Genomic DNA, 22,376 nt, shown 5'->3' on the forward strand with positions numbered 1-22,376 from the left:
GAATGCTACTGATTTTTTGTATATTAATTTGTATCTTGTCACTTTACTAAATTTGTTGATTAGATTTAACATTTTTGAGGAGTCTTTAGGATTTTCTACATATAAAATCACACCATCTGTGAATAGAACCAATTTTACATCTTCCTTTCCAATTTAGATGTTTTTTATTTATTTTTCTTGCATGATTGCTTTGGCTGGGAATTCCAGTACTATGTTGAATAGGAGTGGTACGAGTGGGCACCTTTCTCGACCTTAGAGAACAAGCTTTCAGACTTTCACCATTGAGTATGATGTTAGCTATAGCCTTGTCATATACAGCCTGTATTATGTGGAGGTACATTTTTTTCTATGCTTAATTTGTTAAGAGTTTTTATCATAAACAAATGTTGAATTTTGTCAAATGTTTTTTCTTTGTCTATTGAGATGATCATATGATTTTTTTATTTCATTTTCTGAATGTAATGTATCACATTGATGGATTTGTGTATATTGAAACATCCTTGCATCCCTTGGATAAATTCTACTTGATCACGGTGAATGATTTTTTAATGTGCTATGGAATTCATTTTACTAGCATTTTATTGAGAATTTTTGCACCTATATTCACCAGGGATATTTGTGTGTGGTTTTGTTGTGTTTTTCTGGTAGTGTCCTTTTCTGGATTTGGTATCAGAGTAATGCTGGCTTCATAAAATGAATTTGGGAGTGTTCCCTCCTTTTTGATATTTTGGAAGACTTTGAGAAGGATTGGTTTTAATTCTTCTTTAAATGTTTGGTAGAATTCACCTGTGAAGCCATCTAGTGTGGGCTTTTCTTTGTCGGGAAATTTTTGATTCCTAATTCAACCTCCTTACTAGTAATTGATCAAATTCTCTATTTCTTTCTGATTCAGTCTTGGTAGGTTGTATGTTTCTAAGAATGTTTCCTTTTCTAGGTTATCCAGTTTGTTGGTACGTAGTTGATCATAGTAGCCTCTTATGATCTTTTGTATTTTTGTATTATCTGTTGTAATATCTCTTTTTCATTTATGATTTGTGGATTTGGGTGTTTTCTCTTTATTCCTTGGTTAGTCTAGCTAAAGGTTTACCAATTTTGTTGATCTTTTTAAAGAAAAATCTCTTAGTTTTGTTCATCTTGTCTATTGTTTTACTGCTTTCTATTTCATTTATTTCTGCTCTAATCTTTATTATTTCCTTCCTTCCTTATAATGTTCTTTACATTTTCTTTTAGCTCTGTTAATTTTTGCTTTATATATTTGGGCCCTCTGATAGTAGGTGCATAAATATTTACAACTGTTATATCTTCTGGATGGATTGACTCCTTTATCATTATATAATGACCTTCTTTGTCTCTTTTTACTATTTATAGTTTAAAGTCTATTTCGTCTGATGTAAGTATAGATAGCTCTGCTTTATTTGAGATACCATTTGCTTGAAACATCTTTTTCCATCTCTTTGCTCTCATTCTATGTATGTCTTTAAGGCTAAAGTGAGTCTCTTATAGGCAGCATATGGTTGGGTCTTGTTTTTTTATCCATTCAGCCATTCTATGGCTTTTGATTGGAGAATTTAATATTCTTACATTTAAAGTAATTATTTATAGGTAAAGACTTACTATTGTCATTTTGTCTACTGTTTCTGGCTGCTTTGTATTTCCACTGAATCTTGTTTCATATCCTATTGTCTTTTTTGTTCTTTTGATATAGTATGCTTTAACTTCTTTATCACATTCTTTTGCGTTGTTACTAAAGGTTTTTCCTTTGTGGTTACCATGAGACTTACTTAAAATATCTTAAAATTATAACACTATTTTAAACTGATAACAACTTAACTTCAATAGAAGTCCTAAACTTTACACTTTTACTTCTTCTCCCTCTCACATTTTAGATTATTGACGTTATAGGTTACATATTTTTATATTGTTCAACTAATAACAGATTATTGTCGTTATGGTTATTTACACTATATTTTTTAACTTTTAAACTAGAATTGTAAGAGAATTACGCACCACAGTTACCATATTAGAGAAACTAACTTTGACTATATATTTACCATTTCCTGTAAGTTTCATGCTATCTTATTATGTTTTTACATGTTAATTAGTGTCCTTTTGCTTCTACCCAAGGAACTCCTTTTAGCATTTCTTGTAAAGCAGGTCCAGTGGTGATGAACTCCCTCAGCTTTTGTTTGTTCAGCAAAGTTTTCCTCTCTCATTCATTTCTGAAGGACAGCTTTGCCTGTGTAGAATTCTTCATTGACAGTTTTTTTTCTTTAAAAATTTTGAATATATCATTCCATTCTCTCCTGGCCTGAAACATTTCTTTTGAGAAATTTGCCACTAGTCTTATGGAGGTTCCCTTGTATGCAATTTCTCTCTTCTCTTGCTGCTTTCAAAATTCTTTCTTTGTCTTTGGCCTTTGATAATTTAATTATAATATATCTTGGTCTAGCCCTATTTGAGTTCAACCTATTTGGAGCCCTTTAAACCTGATAGATCTGGATGTCCATTTGTCTCCCCAGGGTTGAGATGTTTTGATCCATTATTGCTTTAAATATGCTTTTGTCCCTTTCTCTTTTTCTTCTCCATCTGGAGTTTCCAAAATGTGGATATTTTTTTCTTTTGATTGTGTCATAAGTCCTATAGGCTTTCTTCTTTCTTTTTCTTTTTGCTCCTCTTACTGGATAATTTCAAATTCCTGTCTTCTAGATCACTGATTTCTTCTCCTGCATGATCAAGTCTGCTTTTGAAGTTTTCTATTGAATTCTTCAATTCAGTCATTGTATTTTTCAGCTGTAGGATTCATGGTTTCTATTTCCTTGTTGAACTTCTCATTTTGTACATACGTTGTTTTCCTAATTTCACTTATTCATCTGTCTGTGTGTTCTTGTAGTTTACTAAACTTTTTTAAGAGAAGGGTTATTTTGAATTCTTTGTCTGACAGTTCATAGATCTCCATTTCGTTACAGTCAGTTATTGGAGCTTTCTTAGTTTCCTTTGGCAGTGTCATGTTTACCAGAATTATTGTGATACTGATTCCTTTCATTGGTGTCTGCACATTTGAGTAAGAAGTCTCCTCTTTCAGACTTTACAGGTTATTTTGGCAAAGACAGTTCTTCACCAGTCAGCCCAGTTTGAGTTTCTGGACATGTCTTCTGGTAACATCCTTGGGCAGGGGGGGCTTGAAATCTGTTTTTGGGTGAGGCCATTGCCCAAGCTCTGTGTGGCTGAGAACAGTTGGTAGGACTTCTGGCTTTGTTCCCTACCTAAGTGAGTCTGTAGGATAGGCTCCACTGTTACCTGGGGTCTCTCAGAATTCATAATATGTTATAATTTATTGATCTTTCCTTTGGTTTGTTCTGTGTGTGTGTACCTTGAATAAGAAATCTTTCCCTACTCTAGGTTCATAGAGACATTATCTTATCTTTTACTCTAAAAATTTTATGGTTTCCCTTTTGTACTTAAGTATTTAATTCACCTGGTAATACATTTTATGTATGCTGTGAGGTAGGGACCCAATTTCTTTTTTTTTTTTTTCCTCATAGGGATAAACACTAGTTCCAACATCATTTGGTGAATAGATAATCCCTTCCTCACTTATCTGTAGTGACATTCTAAAATATGACATGTTTCTATGTATATATGCTCTATCTGCCTATCCCTGTGATAACAGGCTGTTTTAATATGTATAAATTTATAATAAGTCTTGTTATCTAATAAGACAAATCATTCTACCTTATTCTTCTTCATTGGGATTATCTTTCCTATTTTTGGCCATGTTTTTTCTAATGTAAATTTTAATTATAATTCATCCATTATTCTACTTGTACTGAGATACTACGTTAATTTATTGTCAGCTAGAATACAAATATACTGTAAGTAGTGGAATTAAACAAATCAGAATAGCTCTTATTCAAGGTGGCTACATACTATAATTTAAATGCTGTCATAGGACAGATCCTTACTGATAGAATTGTTAAAGATCATCCAGGGAGAGAATTACAGTCTCTGTCCATTACTTAACTACTTCCTTCAAAATAATTCATTTATATTTTTACCTCTTTTTTTTTTCCAGATCCCGTTCTTTATTTCAGATATCTTGCTCGGGTCTAAAGATTCCTAACAAAGAAATCAAGTTATATTACATAAAGGAGCTCACAGTTTGCTACTTGTTGATGAACCAATGTATTATATCATAGTGAGAGGCCCTGAAAGAGATTGAGCTTGGTGCTGTTGTTTTTTTTACTTTCCTCTGTAGTTAGACTGTTACCAGAAATTTGCCCTGATTATTTGAGAAACACAATCAACCTCCAGGTCTTAGCCTTGAGTAGTGGTCTTAATGTCATAAGACTGTTGCAAAGCAATGAGACTATCTATTCATAGGAATGTAGGCAAATGACTCTATTGTCCAGAAAATGGACTCCAATCATTCCTTTCAATTTGAGGTTTAAGAAAGGGCAACTTCCAGACTGAAGGCACCAAGGCAACTTCCCTTAGTATTTAAGGGTCCAAAGAGAAAAGATCCCAGGCCCCTAGGAAAAGTGGAGTAAAGGGCAGGTGGTTGGGATTCTGATACCACATATATATATAGACCTATCTAGACCTCAATTCTGATTCCCCAGTGCTGCAATGAATGAAGGATGGACTGCTTTATATGGGTGCTGAACCAGTAGTGTCAGGGCAGGGACAGGCGTAGATAACCCAAGATGACCTTCCTATATGTGACTCTGATCAGCTGCTGTATTTGTCAATAAAGATCCCTTTTATAGTCACAGATAATCACCAGGTACCGTATGAGATTACATGGGGAAATGGGGAAATTATCCTGGATTATCCAGGTGGGCAGAGGAAGGTATCAGCGATAAAAATGTGAGAAGAATTCAGCCCTCTATTGCTGAATGTTTTGTGTGCGTGTGAGGGAGATTGGCCCTGAGCCAACATCTGTCGCTAATCTTCCTTTTTGCTTGATAAAGATTGCCCCTGAGCTAACATCTGTGCCAATCTTTCCTCTATTTTGTATGTGGGTCGCTGCCACAGCATGGCTTGATGAATGGTATAGGTCTGTGCCCAGGATCCAAACCCCTAAACCCGGGCCGCTAAAGTGGAACGTGTTGAACTTAACCACTACACCACTGGGCAGGCTCCTTTTCATAATTTTTTTTTTTTTTTTTTTTTGCTTCAGGAAGATTGGCCCTGAGTGAACATCTGTGCTAATCTTCCTCTATTTTGGATGTGAGTTACCACCATAGCATGGCTTGATGAGTGGTGTAGGTCTGTGCCCAGGATCCGAACCCACGAGCCCTGGGCCACCAAAGTGGAGTGTGCCAAACTTAACCACTATGCCACAGGGCCATATTGCTGGATTTTAAGATGGAGCCAGAGAACCATGAGCCAAGGAATACGTGTGACCTCTAGATGCTGGAAAAGGCCAGAAAACAGATTGTTCTCTAGAGCCTCCAGAAAGGAAGCAGCCCTGCTGAAACCTTGATTTTAGCCCAGTAAGACCCATGTTGGATGTTTAACCTAAAAAACTGTAAGAAAATAAATTTGTGTTTTAAGCACTTAGTTTGTGGTAATTTGTTACAGTAGCCATAGACAACTAATACAGATGGTGAAACTGCTGGCAGAGAGATAAATGAGAAAGCTACTATAATCCATATCAAAGAAAATATTTCATGGATAGTGGTCATTCATTTTGACAAATGTAAGGTTTCCCTATAAAGAGTAAATACAGGCAGAATTGGTGCTAATGATTAAATTTTCCAGAAGGACATGAAACATAATTTGCTTTGAACAAAGATGGATTACCCATTTGCACTCAATATCCTTCAATGAAGAGCAATGTTCCTTTAGATATAGAATGAATGAGGCAGCAGGAAACAAATGATGAGCTGTCTAGACCTTTGATGCCTAGAAGAAAATGCCTTTTAATCAAATTACTGGGCAATTTACCTGATCTTTTATGAATATAATGATGTTAATTAGCTATTAAGCAATGACATGTCATTATTAGTTAATAATCAGTCTCTAAAGGATAATGTTTTCCTGTGGCTTGACTTTAATGGAGCTCTTGCTCATCTGGTGTCATGGACTTTGGGTCATAGAGTGCCAGTTTAGTTTTTCCAAAGACTATTTTATTGATTCAACTTACAAATTTTAAGGAAAGAAATATGAAAAAGTATAGGAATTCTGACAACCTGGATTCATATCCTGGCTTTATAAGTAGTAGCTGGTGGCCTTTCGTGAGTAGCTGAATCTTCTCGGGCTGTTTTCTCATCTGTAAAATAAGAATAATGATAGCACGTATTTTGCGGGCTTATTGTAAGGATTAAATAAGATGGTTACTTAAAGTATTGGGTATGACATCTAATATATGTAATAAGCATTCAGTAAAATTTAATTATTTTCATCATAGATTTATTACTGACATGCACAAGCACGTGGTAGGGGCACTACAAAGTGGATGAGAGGTGCAAGAAACACACATACAGTCTGAATGTTGTATTATAGTTATATCTTCTGCTAAATTTTATGTTCCTATGTGGCAGACAGAGACACTGCCAAATAGTTTCCTAGATAGCTCAGAAAGGTAAAGACTAAGTTCTTGGTACATTGGTACAAAATGTGAGGTAAGGGAATAAAGACTTCCAAAAGGGTCTAGAATTTGAACTGTATTTTGAAAGACATTAAAGATTTCAGAGACTGAATAGAGTGTTCAAGATAAAGAAAAATTGGGGGGCAAGATTATGATGTTGTTGAATGTGGGGATAGAATTTAGTTTGACCAAAATGTAGAAAGTTGTTACGAGGGGAAGTGATGGGACAACAAACTGATAGATTTCAGAAGGCACTTATTTTTTTGTGTTTTTTTTTTTAGAACGTATTTGCCTGATAGCTGGTAGCTTGTTCCTTTTGACCACCTTCACCCATTTCACCCACCCTCCACCCCACAACTCTGGCAACCACCAATCTGTTCTCTGTATCTATAAATTCATTTCTTTTAATTCCACATATAAGTGAGATCATATGGTGTTTGTCTTTCTCTGTCTGACCTATCTCACTTAGAATAATGGCCTCAAGTTTCATCCATGTTGTTGCAAACGGCAGGATTTCCTCGTCTTTATGGCTGAATAATATTCCGTTGTGTATATATGCCACATTTTCTTTGTCCATTCATCTATTGATGAACACCTAGATTGTTTACATGTCCTGGCTATTGTAAATGATGCTGCAATGAACATGAGAATGCAGATATCTTTTTGAGATAGTGATTTCATTTCCTTTGGATAAATACTCAGAAGTGGAATTTCTGGATCATATAATAGTTCTATTTTTAATTTTATGAGAACTTCCAAACTGTTTTCCACAGTAGCTGCACCAATCTATATTCTGAGCAACAGTGCAAAAGGATTCTTTTTTTTCCACGTCCTTGCTAACACTTGTTATTCCTTTTCTGTTTTATGCTAGACGTTCTAACAGGTGTGAGGTGAAATCTCATTGTGATATATTACATTTCCCTGATGATTAGTGATATTTAGCACCTTTTCATGTACTTCTTAGCCATTTGCATGTCTTCTTTGAAAACATGTCTATTCAGATTGATACCGAACCTCTTAATCTCAAATTCGTGTGCCCGATGCCCAGCAAGTCAAATACTGAGACATCAGTGCTTGGAGATGAGAAAGGTTTATTTGAATTGGCCAAAAGGAGTAGGTGAGAGCCTGGGTTTGCTCAAATCCACCTCCCTAGTACAGAAAGCAGGGGGTTTTTATAAGCTGAGGGACTTGGCAGGAGGGGCTTCAGGAAAACAAAGGGATCACTCCTGATAAGGCTCTGGGCAATTTAACTTCTGGGCTTCAAAAGCTGCTGAGGGCCAGCTGTCTGGTAATCTGCCATCCGGTGATTGCAACCTCCCTGAATGCATTCTCTTTCTTCTGCAAAACAAGCTCACAAATCCTTGAGACCCCTGAGTCACCCCTCAAGTTAAATAAGAAAAACAGCAAATTAGTTTAATATCTACAGTAACCCTCAGATACCCAGGTTCAAGATCCTCTGCCCAATTTTTTTTTTTTTTTTTTTTTTTTTGGTGAGGAAGTTTGGCCCTGAGCTAACATCTGTTGCTGATCTTCCACTATTTTGTATGTGGGTCACCGCCACAGCATGGCTTGATGAGTGGTACGTGTCCACACCTGGGATCTGAACCCATGAACCCCGGGCCACCAAAGCAGAGCACATGAACTTAACCACTATGCCACCGGGCCAGCCCTTCTGCTCATTTTTTAATCCAATTTTTTTTCTATTGAATTGTATGAGTTCAGAAGACAGTGAATCTTATACAAGGGGTATGCACTTCACTTAGTGGTGAGTGAGGAGTCATTGATTAGCTTCACACTCTAATACAGTGATCTTGGTTAGCCATGTGCAGGTAGGATGGAAGTAAGATAATGGAAGTCAGTAGATTAGCAGGAAAAATTATAGTCCATACACATTTGAGGTAACCTGGTCTTGAAATAATGCTGGTCTCCACTAGGGAATAAACAGAGAGGGCTAAATCTAGAGACATTAAAATGTGAAAAAGAAAAAAAAAGTCTATCAATAGGGACTTGAAAAATACCCATAGTTACTATCATCGGAAGAAACACTAGTCAGCCATTAAAAATAGCGAGAAAATTCCATCTACATTTATTAACATGTAAGGGAATTCATCATTTACTATTAATAGAAGAAAAGCAGGATGCAAAATAGTATGTATCATATGATACCATTAGTATAAAGACAATGATATTGACATTTTAATAAAGATTGCTTGTGGGAATCGAGATAAGGAGAGGGCTGTTATTTTTAACCTTATAATAATGTACTACTTGATTTTTACAACAAACATATTTTAACCATAATATTTAAATGTAAAACAACAATGAGGTTTGTAAATTACATTATCAGTAAAATCATAAATATCCATATCCCTTAGAAGGCTAAGTAATTTGCACATAGCAAGATCTCAATAATTACTTTGACTGAATGAATGACTAAAATAAGAGACAATATATCCATAGAATTCTGAAATAATGGATTACATTTTTAAATTACTCTGGATCATAAGAACTGAGAATCAATCTTCTAACTACAATTGCCTATAAATTTTCAAAACAGATTGTAGTCAATACCTCAATTTTTTTCACCTGTAAAATAAGAATTGCTGTTTCACTCTACGCTGATGAGATGCGAGAGGAAAATGCTACTTCTTTGAGGACTACATGATATTGAAGGTTTACCTACTCAAAGCTGTCATCTATAAAGGTTTAAAGTATAAGATTTGAGGCCTGGTGTTCTATTATTAAATTTTTTGTTTCGTGATATGACTTAAGTCATATAAACCAAGAGCTACTGTATTAAAAGTACTGCTCGAAGCACAGTACTCAGGCGTGGACTTGTTATACTGCAGTAAACCCATGTCCCTCATGGGTACTAATGCAGAAATTCTGCAACCCAGGTGCCTTTTTGCTTTTCACACATCCGTGTTGTAGCAGCAATAGGACTGGATTTATAATTCTTCCAGTAAATTTTACTTTATTGAATACCAATCTCTCTGGAGCTACAGCCATAATAAATTATACAATAATTATAGATACAATTTTTATGGTTTCTATTCTCTTACAGATCTGTGATTATAAGGACAGACATCTTCTATGTCCACATAAATTAGGTTCTACAAACACACTCCTGGCACCAAGGCTGTAGTAAAATACATCACGCATGTTGCCATGAGCACCTCAAATACGTTCTTTAAAATTAATCCTCTGACCACCACCCATCACATTTACTAAAAATCAGTCAGTTTTTGTCAAGATGCAGAATGATAGCTATTCCCAAACCTTATCAGCCAACCTCCTTAAAATGTCTGGAGGGCAATTCTACTGTACGAAAAACCAAGTTTAAAAACCTTAAAGAGAACACCAGAATGAATCCATCAAAGAAATATAGAAGAAAACCATTTTTCCCCTCAAGAAAAAAGAAATCCATGAAAAAGAAATCAGAAGCAGCCAGCTAAATTAAATGCAGTGTTTTTCCCCATCTGTCCCCTACAGGAAAAAGTGAAATGGCCTCTTGCAGAAAGCTGCTTGCTTTCTTATCTGCTGTAATACATATAAGCAGTTGTGACTTACCACAGCCCATTCATTTGTCAGTAAGCACAGAATTTGTATCTAAGAAGAAAGGACCCTGTACTCTTAAGTTTACAGTCAAGCAGGACAGGAGAGCCACTGACACACATAAATAAAATACAGGGTTCTCTCTGAGAACTTCTTTAAAACTTTAAGAGAAATGGGTCTACATCCTTCTCCTCATTGTCATTGTTATTGTCATCATTGCCATTCCCATTGTCATCATCATTATCTTCATCCTCATCTTCCTCATCCCCATTGTTATTGTTGTCATCTTCATCATCATTGTGGTTGTTATTGTTCTTCTCCTCCTTCGTCATTATCACCACCACCATCACCACAATACCCAGTCGTGTTCTGGTCTTTAAAGACATGATTTTTGAAATCCAGCAGTGTATAATTATTACCATTTTAAAGATAAAATGATGAAACTGAAGCAGAAACAGGTTCAATTACTTGTCCAAGTCCACACAGAAAATTAAGTAACAGAGCCAGGCCTTCTGACAACAAAATATTTTCTTGAGCTGTTCAAATCCTTTCGAGAGCTCCTATTTGGAATTAACCCTTCAGAACCAGAAAGACTGCAGAAGACAAGGTATCTTTCTGAAAGGTCACCTAGACAGAAAGAGTCACCTTGAAAAATTATCTAGATGTGTGTCTTGCTTCTTCTTTCTGATCTGCTGCCCACCTCCACAACTTTTATGTGGAAATCAAATCCCAATTCATACCTCGTGGCACATCCTGCAGTTGCATTTGTCCCGTCTACCCAGAAACTAGCTGCAGCACAGGGAAACTTTTTTGGGAATTTCTAACCTAACCTCCTTTGGTTCTGCAATAAGAGTCCAGAATTCATGGAGTCACAGCTCAGATCTGCCATGAAATGTGTGACTCCAGGAATATGTCTTTTCTTGGGGCTTTAAATTATCCATCTGTAATTGATGTATATGAGACGATTGGGCCGGTGTGATAATTTTAAATTTCTTTTCTGAGTTAAGATTCTACATGCTACCAAATGTAATTAAGATTTTACATGCTCATCACAGGTGAATTAATTCTTCAAAGAAACATTTAGCACCCACCCCCCACCATAATTCTAGTAGCACTGAAGTGGAAAGACATCACCAACAGTATCATCTCTCCCCAAAGCAACAATTGCTAAGATTTTAGCAATCCTCTTTACAGCTTTTTTCTTCTCTGTATAGATTTTTAGATATTATTGAATATGCTATATATACAGTGAAACAGTGTAAACAATTACTGTGATTTTACAATCTCTGTAGCAACACAAGTTACCGGCAGCATGATGATAATTGCGTAAAAATTTATGCACTGTTTTTTGTATAAGTGATCCCTAGCTCCAGTTTTTCAGATCATTTCCAATTTTTCATGGAAATGTTGCAGTGAACACCTTAATATACAGGTGCTGCTGGAAATATATCATAATTAAAAGTATAGAGAATGCTCTAAGGACTTCCAAAGTACATTTGCATTTCATTGGATGTTTTAAGTCTCTGTCAATTCTCAGGAACATGACTATTGTTGAATTTGACTCTGAAAAATATGAGGCCAAGGGCACAGAGCTAGTTAATGGCAAAACTTGGCACTTAACCCTGGGCTTTCTGATCCTAGTCATCCTGATAATGTTCTTTCTCTTTCTGCTCTCGCTGGGAACCCCATTCCCTTCAGCACCTATAAACCAGTAACACTAAAATCAGTGACTCCAAGTCCCAGCCTTCTCTGGAGTTCTGCATACAATTTCTAATTGTCTCAAATATATTTTTTTCTGTAGATATTCCTATGGAATTTCAAATGCAATCCTTCTGCCTCTGAGCTATCTTTCATCCATTTCTTCTCTGATTTCCCGTGTCATTTTTCCTAGCCCCAAATAGATCTCTCTTCCTGCCTTTCTCACAATAAATCAGAGTGTAAGCTCAGATTAATTTCCTGAATATTTTCTTAAAAATGGTTCTCTCTATTCTCACTGCCAGGGTTCGGGCCACCATTTTTTATGGCTGGGGTGACTGAAGCAAACTTCACTTATTACCCTGGCTTTTTCTTTTCTCCTATAACCCACTCTTCACACTATATCCAACATTATATCTCTAAAATCATTTTTAAAAATTCTTCTTTCTAGACAAAAACCTTCACTAACTCACTACCATCCTCCTAATCATTACATAGGTGCACAGCTCTTAGTAATCCATTCCCAAGCTAACATCCCAGCTTCATTATTTTCCTCCCGGCTTCACCAATCATATTGAATTATTGATGGAGATTCCCAAACTTTAAGAATGGTCAAGCCTCCAGACTTTTTTACCCACAGGCTTTTACTATCTCTATTGTCTTTTTCTCTCTCAGTGAAACTTCCAAGCTTCTTTCAATACCAGCTATCACTTCCTCATGAAATCTTGAATTTTCCCATGCAGAGTGGTTATGACTTCCTGTATGATCATGTCACTTTATACATCTGTGTATTAAACCATGAATCATACTCCCATTCAAGCGCTTGTTTACTCTTCCATCTCTCCCTCTGTACTCTACCTTCTTCAATGACCGTGCATATTTCATTCATCCCTATGACCACAGCAGCTGGCCTGTTCACCAGCACATAGATGTTATAACTGTGTCTATTGCTTTTCTATGCTACCACACTGTCTATAATACCAAGTTTGCTTCAACTATCCAAAGACCAATACATCATAAAGTGGAATCCCCTGGCTTATGGAAGAAATACCCACGATGATACATTATACGGAAACATTGTCAGAGAGAGCTAAGCATGGCTCAGAACCCAAAGAGTTAAAGGTGAAATGGTATCATTAAGTGACCCAAACCTTATTCAGAGCCCTCCTTGTTTTTAAAGGATTCAAGCCCTAGATTAGCCCTGAAAATTAAGCTATTTCTAATATGAGCAGTACACATGATTTGAGCTATAAAGAAAATGAGAACAGATTCGAATGCCTGTTAAATCATCAACCCAGCAGCTTTATGTATGTTTTTATAACTTTTATTTAATCATTTCTCTCCAAAGACTGTGTCAAGTATATTGTGTGAGGTTGCTCTTTTCATGTGAAGTTTGCCTGATACTTTTTAATATATATAAGTGAAGTTTTATAAGCAGTATCCAATGTAAAATAAGGAAACTTCAAGGATTTTGTAGATAGGTTTTTTTTTACAAAAAATCTATTTGTTCTCTAATCTCTACATTTTGACATCTCTCCTCATTTAAAGACTGGAAGGAGAAAAGGAGAGACTGTGGATTAATTTTACATTTACATAGAGTTTCTTAAATGGATTCTAGATAAAATCCTGGATACAGCTACTAACTAAATCCATCTATGACAGTAGCGATTGGGTCCCAAGAAAGCAAAACATTTGGGATAATTTTTTGTTTTTATTGCCATTTCAAAGATTTAGAAAATTCTGGAAGTTCTTTATCTAGTATTTCATTGTTTTCTCATCAAAAGTTGGTTTAGGAAGGTAGACTACCAATGAGGATCAGGCATTCTTGCATATTTGTACTTGTGAAAAAGCTCTCTAAGACCATGATTTTTTTTTTTACTATAGGAAAAAAAAATGGCTGAAAGTTACAAGTGCAATCTTCATCCCCAAGATCTAGTCAAACATAAACAAATCATAAAACACATATGCAAATCACATTTCACTCCAAAATTATAACCATCAAGAAATTTTCCATTCCTTAAAGTTATAATATGTGAGTAAAAATGCAAGCTACTTTCCTGTAAATCAGCAAGGGTCAGTGAAATTTGGATTGACTATTTAAATACAAATTAACACAATTAATAACTAGGTAGAAATATGGTCAATAAATTATGATATTTGACTCTTCATTTTACACCAAAACTTGTGTAATATCTAGAAGTATTCAAAAGTTAATTTTAAAAGGTCAAACAATAAAATCTAAAAAATGTAAGATGGGATATCTATCAAAGTTATAGAGGAATAAAAATATTTGAAATAAAATAGAAATCACAAAGAGAAAAACTGACAGATTCTAATACCTAACATTAAAAAACTTCTTTAGATGAAAGCCAGTTAAAGAAAAACAAGGACAATGACAGTTTAGGAAAAATATTTCCATTAAACATGAAAAACAGTTAATGTGTACAGCCTACAAAGACATGTCCAAATTCAATAGGAAGACATTGAGATGGATGTAAATTAATGGATAATAGTTATAGTTAAACTATATGAGTGGAAATATAAATAGTAAACACACACATAGAATGATGTCTTGATTACTATACTGTATCATGTTCACCAGTGATATAAACATGTAGTATAGATATTAAAACATGGTCTACAATACTTTATGCCAAAGTTATGATAGTGGTTGCATCTGGGGATGATGGTGAGAGTTAAACTGAAAAAAAAGAAGGCAGGAGATATCAAATTTATCTTAACTAATATCATTATAGTCACAATAGCCGTTATTCATTATTTACTACATACTAGGTCCCATTCTAAGTACTTGTTCATACTATTTCATTCGATTCTCATAACAACCCTGTTAGAGAATTATTAAAACTAAAGGGCAGAGAAGTTACTTGATCAAGGCCACACACACAGTGAATATTTAAGCTCTGAATTGAAACTTGATTAAAACTTAAAATTATACTTTTTAATATTTTTTACAAGATAGAACTCAACACTGGCGAATTTTTTTGTGAAATTTCTATGCATTTTCAGCATTGATGATCTTCAAAATTATACAAATTTCTTAGAAAAAAATGTATCAATACATAGCAAAAGCCATTAAGATGCTCATACGCATTGATCCAGCACTTTGTCTTCTATGGAAATAATTTAACAGAGCAAAAATATACATTAACTGTAGTATTTACTGAGGTAGCACCTACAAAAGAAAAACTTTGTAATTACTGTTTCAGTATGCTGAGGTTCATCAACATTAAAATTGTAGTATAGAATATTCTTAAACATGAGGACATGTTGTAATATTGCTGGAATGAAAATATATTCACATAAAAAAATGAAAATAAAGTACAGTTTTAGAATTGTGGGTTTGAGTTATTTAAAACTTTCCTAATTATGTTATATATTTATTAAAAGATATCCAATGTAGTCATTTTTAAATATTTAAATGCATTTTTAATATTAGAATAAAATACAGAGAAGTTGCAAGGATAGTACAAAGAGTTCCTAAATACCCAGTACCCAGTTTCCTCTATTAACATCTTACATAACTATGGTACATTTGTCACAACTAAGAAACCCATATTCATATATTATTGTTAACCAAACTCTACTTTATTTAAATTTCATTAGTTTTCCACTAATCTCCATTTTCTGTTCCATGATCCCGTCCAGAATACTATATTATATTTAATTGTCTCCTTAGCCTCCTCTGGGCTGTGATACCTTCTTAGAACTTCCATAGTTTTGATGACCTTGATAGTTTTGAGAGCAATGGTGAGGTATTTTGTAGAATGACCCTCAATTTGGATTTGACAGATATTTTTCTCATGAATAGACTGGCGTTATTGGTTATTGGGGATAAAAAAACACAGAGATAAAGTGTTATTCTAATCATATCGTATCTAAGGTACATGCTACCAACATGACTCATCCCTGATGATCATCTGGGTAAAGTAGTCTTTGCCAGGTTTCTACACTGTAACATTACTCCCCCTCTGCCCCCATTCATACGGTACTCTTTGGAAGCAAATCACTAAGCACAGGCTGCACTGAAAAGATGAGGAGTTGTGCTCCTCGAAGGGAAAATATCTAAACAAATTATTTGGAATCCTTCTATATGGGAGATTTTTCTCTTGTCTCTCCTTTTAAAATTTATTCAATTATTTATATCAGCATGAACACCGGAGTATTTATACTGCAGGTGGTTATAATACATTACTATTTTTTTATTTTATTGCTCAAATTGTTGAGCTTCAGCAATTAAGAGCTCTTTCAATTGGCCCCTGTGTCCCTTTGACTTATCCCCATCATTTTGTTTTCTGAGTACTTCCTTGCCCTCTGTCACTACACGATGCTTCAAGCTCATTGTGTATATTCACTACTGCAACCCTAGAATCAGCCATTTCTCCAAAGAGCCCTGGTTCCTTTTAAGGAAAATAGTAATAGAAACAAATTGGGCACTAGGCACTGGGTGTAGCTACTTTTTAAACAAATGATTTGCTCAAAGGCTAACACTCAGTCAATGACAGAATAAGGATCATAACTCAGGTCCCCTGAACATGTACTCTCTAAATATTGTGCCAATATGGTCACCTTCTGTTCATACATGTGGTCAGAGAAATTGTCTGTAGATACATGGATTTATACCCTCTGGAGAACTTTCACATCAATCTACTCCACTACTTTTAAATTATGCCTTAAATCATACACCTTTATGCTTTTAAATCATATGTAATGACCAAAATGACTTTTGGTTATTACACGTCTTTTTCAGCTCTACAGTTGCGTAATTACCTTTGCACTAACTCTTAAAGAGCAAATACTCCTTTCTCCTTTAAACTTCGTTGGCCATCAAGTTGCAATGTTCCCGTTTTTGTACATGAATAATCCATGAATGAACTTCACATGAGGTCTGACTCCTGACTCTCTCTGTATTCTATGCTCATTCTGGAAGAAATGCTTAATTTTATGTTCTCACCTTTTTGCATAGGAAATAGTCTGACCAATTTTAACATTTCAAGTAGAAGATGTTGGCTCTGATTTTATCCTTGGTTAAACACTGGGGAAGAGTAATTTTGTAATAGACGTATTGAAAAATTATGCTTTATTTTTCTTTACTTAGACAGAAAATATTTTTGTTTGATCTAAGTGAATGTTGAACTTCACTCTCCAAAATAAACAACAAAAAAAAACTTGGTTATTCTTTTCCATTTTAATTAATTTTCAAAAACTCGCGTAAATATAATTATAGAGAAAATAAGATAAAATGCTCTCAGCAGCTCTATTGCAATATTGAAGTGTCTCTAATAGTTGCTATTCTTAGACCAGCTCATCACTTCCTACCAAAGGTTAAGAAATAATTGATTGGGCACCGAATATACTGATAAGAAACACAAATAAGGGAGAAAGAAACAAGATTGAAATGTCTAAATCCTATGTTATTTCTAAAGGTTAGGAAGGAATGCATATTTTCTTTCTAAATGTCAATTTAATTTGAATGGCAGTGAACCTCAAATAACATTTGAATTTAATGTAGAACTTTTGAAAATGAAGCGATTGCTTAGCTAACTGCCTGTTTTGCTTTTGGGTGAACTTCACATTTGACTTTCAGCTGATGGATAGCTGAAGCATCATTTTCATTTGGAAGTATAAACATAATAGTTGGCTGTTATTAGGAGGGAAAAGAGAAGCTTTCTTTGTTGGTCAGTGATCAATCTGGGATCTCTGAGGCTCAGAGTGCTGGATAATGAATGGAGTTATGCAGTTCATCTGACAAGATGCCTAATTAGGATTAGAAGGGACCAAGCTCTGAACATTATTCTGGACAATTGGACTTCCAAATGCCTTTTCTATCTATGGTCTCCAAACAGAAATTCTTCTCTCAAGGCAAGTTTTACAAAGGAGCTAAGTATATTGCGGAATTCTTCACAGGCCCTATATAAGTAGGGAGGGTTTGATAAGCCTGGGAAGACAATTAGCTAGTAGACTTTAATTTCCTGTTAATCCTAAGGATGATTTGAATAGCTTTGTTTCAACTTTTTGACCTTGACCAAACTATCAACTGAAGGGATCTGGGTTCAGTGTTATACAAACGAGGCTCTTGGAAGAGTCAGTGGTCAGAAACATTGGAGGTCAAAGGAAGGAGTTTAGGGTCATAGCTGAGAGAAGATGAAGCCAAACAGGCAGTATCCCAGACACCAGATAGAGGATGATGAAAGGCAAAACTTGGTAGTACCTTGTGCATTCTGACTGACCAATTATTCTCTCTATGTAGCAACCGCCTGAGTCACCACTAATCTCTGACTCTCAGGACCTGTCCAATGTTTCTTATATTCTAGTGGAACTACTAGTTTCTATTCTCTCATGTTAATATATCTGGAGATTTTAGGCATTAGACCTGATAAAATGTCTGCTGGAGCAACATTTCAAAACTCATGGACATGTGCAAATCCTCTTGATCCCTAATTGCTGAATAACTTTGGGGAAGGAACCTCCCCTCTATTTAAAAGAAAATGGTGGAATTGGACTAGATTCACAAGGTCTTTTAAGGTTCCAACATTCTGAAAACAGAATTGTTTAATATATTAAAAAATTTAAGACTTAAGAGATCATGAATTTCAAAAGTTCATATACTTCCAGGCAAACAAGCTTTCTAACAAATATTTGTAAACAAACATATTGAGTGAAATTATTATTTTTAACATGCCATTAACAAAAATCTCCCCCTAGATTAATCAGTAGCTTTTTTTTATACTTTAGAAAATAGTCTTTCAAAATATTTTTCAACTGCCTTTGCTCTAATAGTTTCAAATAGAATGTCCATAGTTTATGCATCTGGCATCAAGTGAAAATTGGAAAGAGAGTTATGAAGAGGTAAACGCCTATAAAGTAAACTAATATTAAAGTTATACTCAAGAGCTGTCTATCTTTTAGTCTAATTTCCTTTTTAGTGCAGATAGAAAATGTGTAAGGCCTATTTCAGGCCCTATAAAGAAAACGAAACACCATGGTAAGAACAGAATTTCTGGCCAAATCCATGAAAAGATGCTAGGATAAATAGCCACTTCCCACTCCTCTACCTATTGCAGACTCAAGATCTCCAAATTGTCTTAGGTCAGATCTTCCTAAACGCACATCCAGAGAGAAGAGTCACATGATGATGCATTATGTTATCATGGCAAAACTTTATTGGAAGTGAGTTATCAAGCTGTCTTTCATACATTCTTTATTAGATATTCATCAATGATAAATGTGCATTGCTGATAGACTCTCAAATGAATCCAACACATTGTTCATTCTTATCTCTTTTGATATTGTTATATCTCATCACTGACCTGTCTTCTCTATGTACTGATGCATTAACAACACATCAAGATGATTACATTGCATGATTTTCCTCTCTCACTCTGAATACTCCAAATTTCATATCCCACTTTCTACCCTATCACTCACCAAGAGGAGAGAAATATCCTGGGTCTTAGTCCAGTTTGCTCTTTGGAACAGTTGGATTTTCCTAGGGTGCTTGCAATAGGAAGGGATCTGTTGATTCAGATTGGAATGGACAGATCAGCAGTTGCTAGCTTCTTCTTGAATACCAATTGCCTGTCATCTAGTTTGCACAAGTCTGCTTGTCATGGTTACTTTTTTAACAAGCCTGACGTCAAGAAACTGTTGCTGGTCATCTGCCCTGAGTAATGGAACCTAGGCTCAGAATAAAGATTAGGAGCTGATTGGATCTCCATTCTCTGAATCCTCTTGTTCCTTAGTATTCAAATTGACTTAGTCTTCAAGGGTTTCACTTGAGCTAGTGCTGGCAGAAAGCCATCTAAAGTTTGTTCCTCCTTCTTGAATTCTGCCTGCTTGTGTATGATACTCCCAAGATAGCTGGCTAACTATGGTCCGGTAGAATTCTTGGAAATAATTTGTTGCAGATCATCCAGATCTTGCTTATTCTGAAATACAACCCTAAGTTTTGATGGCTTGCCCAGCTACCAAAGTTTCATGGTCTTTAGCTCTTTCATGAGCTAGGATGTCATTATCGTATTCTTAAGGCTCAGTCTTGGTGAATGTAATTCCAATGACACGGGTATTTTCTTGGGCATATAGCTCTGACTGAATTGAACTACGAGTCTTTTAAGATTAACAAGGCATTTTAAATCCTTCAACCTCTAAATATAATTCAGATTTTTTTTTAACTTTAGATAAGTCTACTGTCCATATTACAAGGTACTGTTCAGACAAGAAACTGATGCAATGGAAACAGAATGGTTCCAATTAAAATATAAAACACTAGTCTCTTAAGGCCATAGAGGTAGATTGATGCAGGGGAAGACCCTACACTGACAATTTCAGGAGATCTGGGTTGTAGGCCAATTCTATCACCAATTAGCTTTACGAAAGTTCTTCAAAACAAGGAACTAAAGTCCCAGAGAATTAAACCCTTTCCCCAAAATCATATAGTAAGTATTTTGGCAATACATAGAATTAGCGTGGCGACTCAGAAAGATCATGGGTATTAAAACTAATCACAAGTGTCTATCAGCCCATATTTTGTTAGGTCTATTTGCCATCAGAACAAAAGTAAATCCTACCACTCACTCTGCCTTGGACAACATCTTCAACAGCAGCTTCATTTCTCTGGCTCTAGTTCTGACAGTCAGGCCTTCTGTAGTGCTATCTTCCATTCAGTAGCTTGGGTTTAGCACTGTTTCCTTCATTTGTTCTCCAGCCTAGGAGTGAGAATAGCTTTCTGATGCTGCTAATCTCTAGGTTGCCTCGCTGCCCCCTTACTGTCCCTTTGCTACCTGTGTGATCCATTCTTTGTGTTATAAATTATCTCAGTTTCTGTTTTCCTAGTGGAACCATGCCTGATACACTAACTGCATGATTTTGAGCAAGTTACTAAAGAAAGTTATGGCTCAGTCTTTTTTGTCCCCCTCACTTTATAAATGGAACTAATAATAGTTGCCTATGGTACTGCTGTGAAGATGAAAGATAACATTCTCTGATATATAATTGAAACTTAATACCTCATAACTGTTAGATGGCTATTGTTATGATGGTGTTAATTGTTGTTCATTATATATGCTGTTATTACTAGAATGAAAATTAACACTAAGACTCTAACTGATATGTTTTTTCCCCTGCCACATCACTGTTGGATCCAAAGAAGCAAGACTATTTTCCCAACCATTTTATCATTTGAAAGCTCAAGGAAAAATGATACAAGCCGGCAAGTGTGTTTATATTTTTTTCAACCAGGGAAGTCATCTGTAAACCTTAAATATTTCAGAATATTACTTGTAGATAATTTAGGATGAAAGAAATCTTATCTAATTCATGTGTATGTTATACACAGAAAAGCCTAGTAGAAATCTGCTACCTGTGGGGAGGAATGTGGAATTTTGTGAGAACGTATAAAATTTCTTCTCATTCTACTTCAATATTGGTTATATTGTCTACAAAACAGTATAATATTATATTTCATTTTCCAAATGAATTTTTCCCTGTCTGCTCTGTTTATTACATTGAAACACCAACTTATCACTTTCCCCCGAAGAATTTTAAGTTCTTAAATATAAGTATCTAAGGTGGATAAGAAACTCAGGTCACACACAGTCAAAAATACCTATTTCTAAGAGTCTAGGATAATGTAACCCCATACCACTCAGCCACTGGAAGACAACTCCTCTCCAACTGGGGACTAAAAACATTTCCATTTCCCTAGTTAATTTGAGTAGACAGGCAAACTTTTCAAAGTTTCACAGAACTTTTCCATTTTCATCGAGTGGAAAGATCAAAGATATTGAAGCCAGGAAAGCTTGAATTCTAAAGTCTGTTATGCCACTTCCTAGCTGTGTGACTTTGGACAATTCACCTAATCTCTCTAGATATCACTTTCCTTATCTGTAAAAAAGAGCTAATAATTGCTGCTGCAGGAAGCACATGGTAGCAACAATGGCATGTCCTCAAGAATATGGAAGTGGAAAAAACTTACCCTCTGAGAGCTAAGTAATGAAATCAACTCATAATCATCTAAATGTTAATTATTCAGACTCTGAAGGTGCATAGAGATTGATTTTTACTCTTGACTCCTCCACATAACACTTTGTGTTCTTGAGGAGATTATTTAAATTCCTTAAGACTCAGTGTCCTCCTATGTAAAGCAAAGATAAAGTATCCATTTCAAGGGTTGTTGTGAAAATTAAATTTTAAAAAAGGAAAATATTTGGTACAGTGCCTGGTTTATAACTAAAATAAATATCAACTTATTATTGCTGTAATAGTTTACAGTAGAGATGTTCAAAATTGACTATCTTAAGGAGACTCTTGGGCAGCAAAATGTGTGACTAACCTGACTGAAGATATGAACCTACCAAGAGAAAGACTGTGTCAATCATTAGAGGAATAGATCATTAACGAAGGAATAAATATAGGAAAAGTGAGTGACAAAGTAAAACCTTGGCGATACATACTCAAACTGGCCAGCAAGAGACGATGCCCTATCAAACTAGAGTTAATATGTGGGCTGTCTGGCCCA

The sequence above is a fragment of the Ceratotherium simum genome, chromosome 6 (genome assembly GCF_057802395.1).
Source record: "Ceratotherium simum simum isolate JZ-2026a chromosome 6, ASM5780239v1, whole genome shotgun sequence".
Taxonomy (NCBI): domain Eukaryota; kingdom Metazoa; phylum Chordata; class Mammalia; order Perissodactyla; family Rhinocerotidae; genus Ceratotherium; species Ceratotherium simum.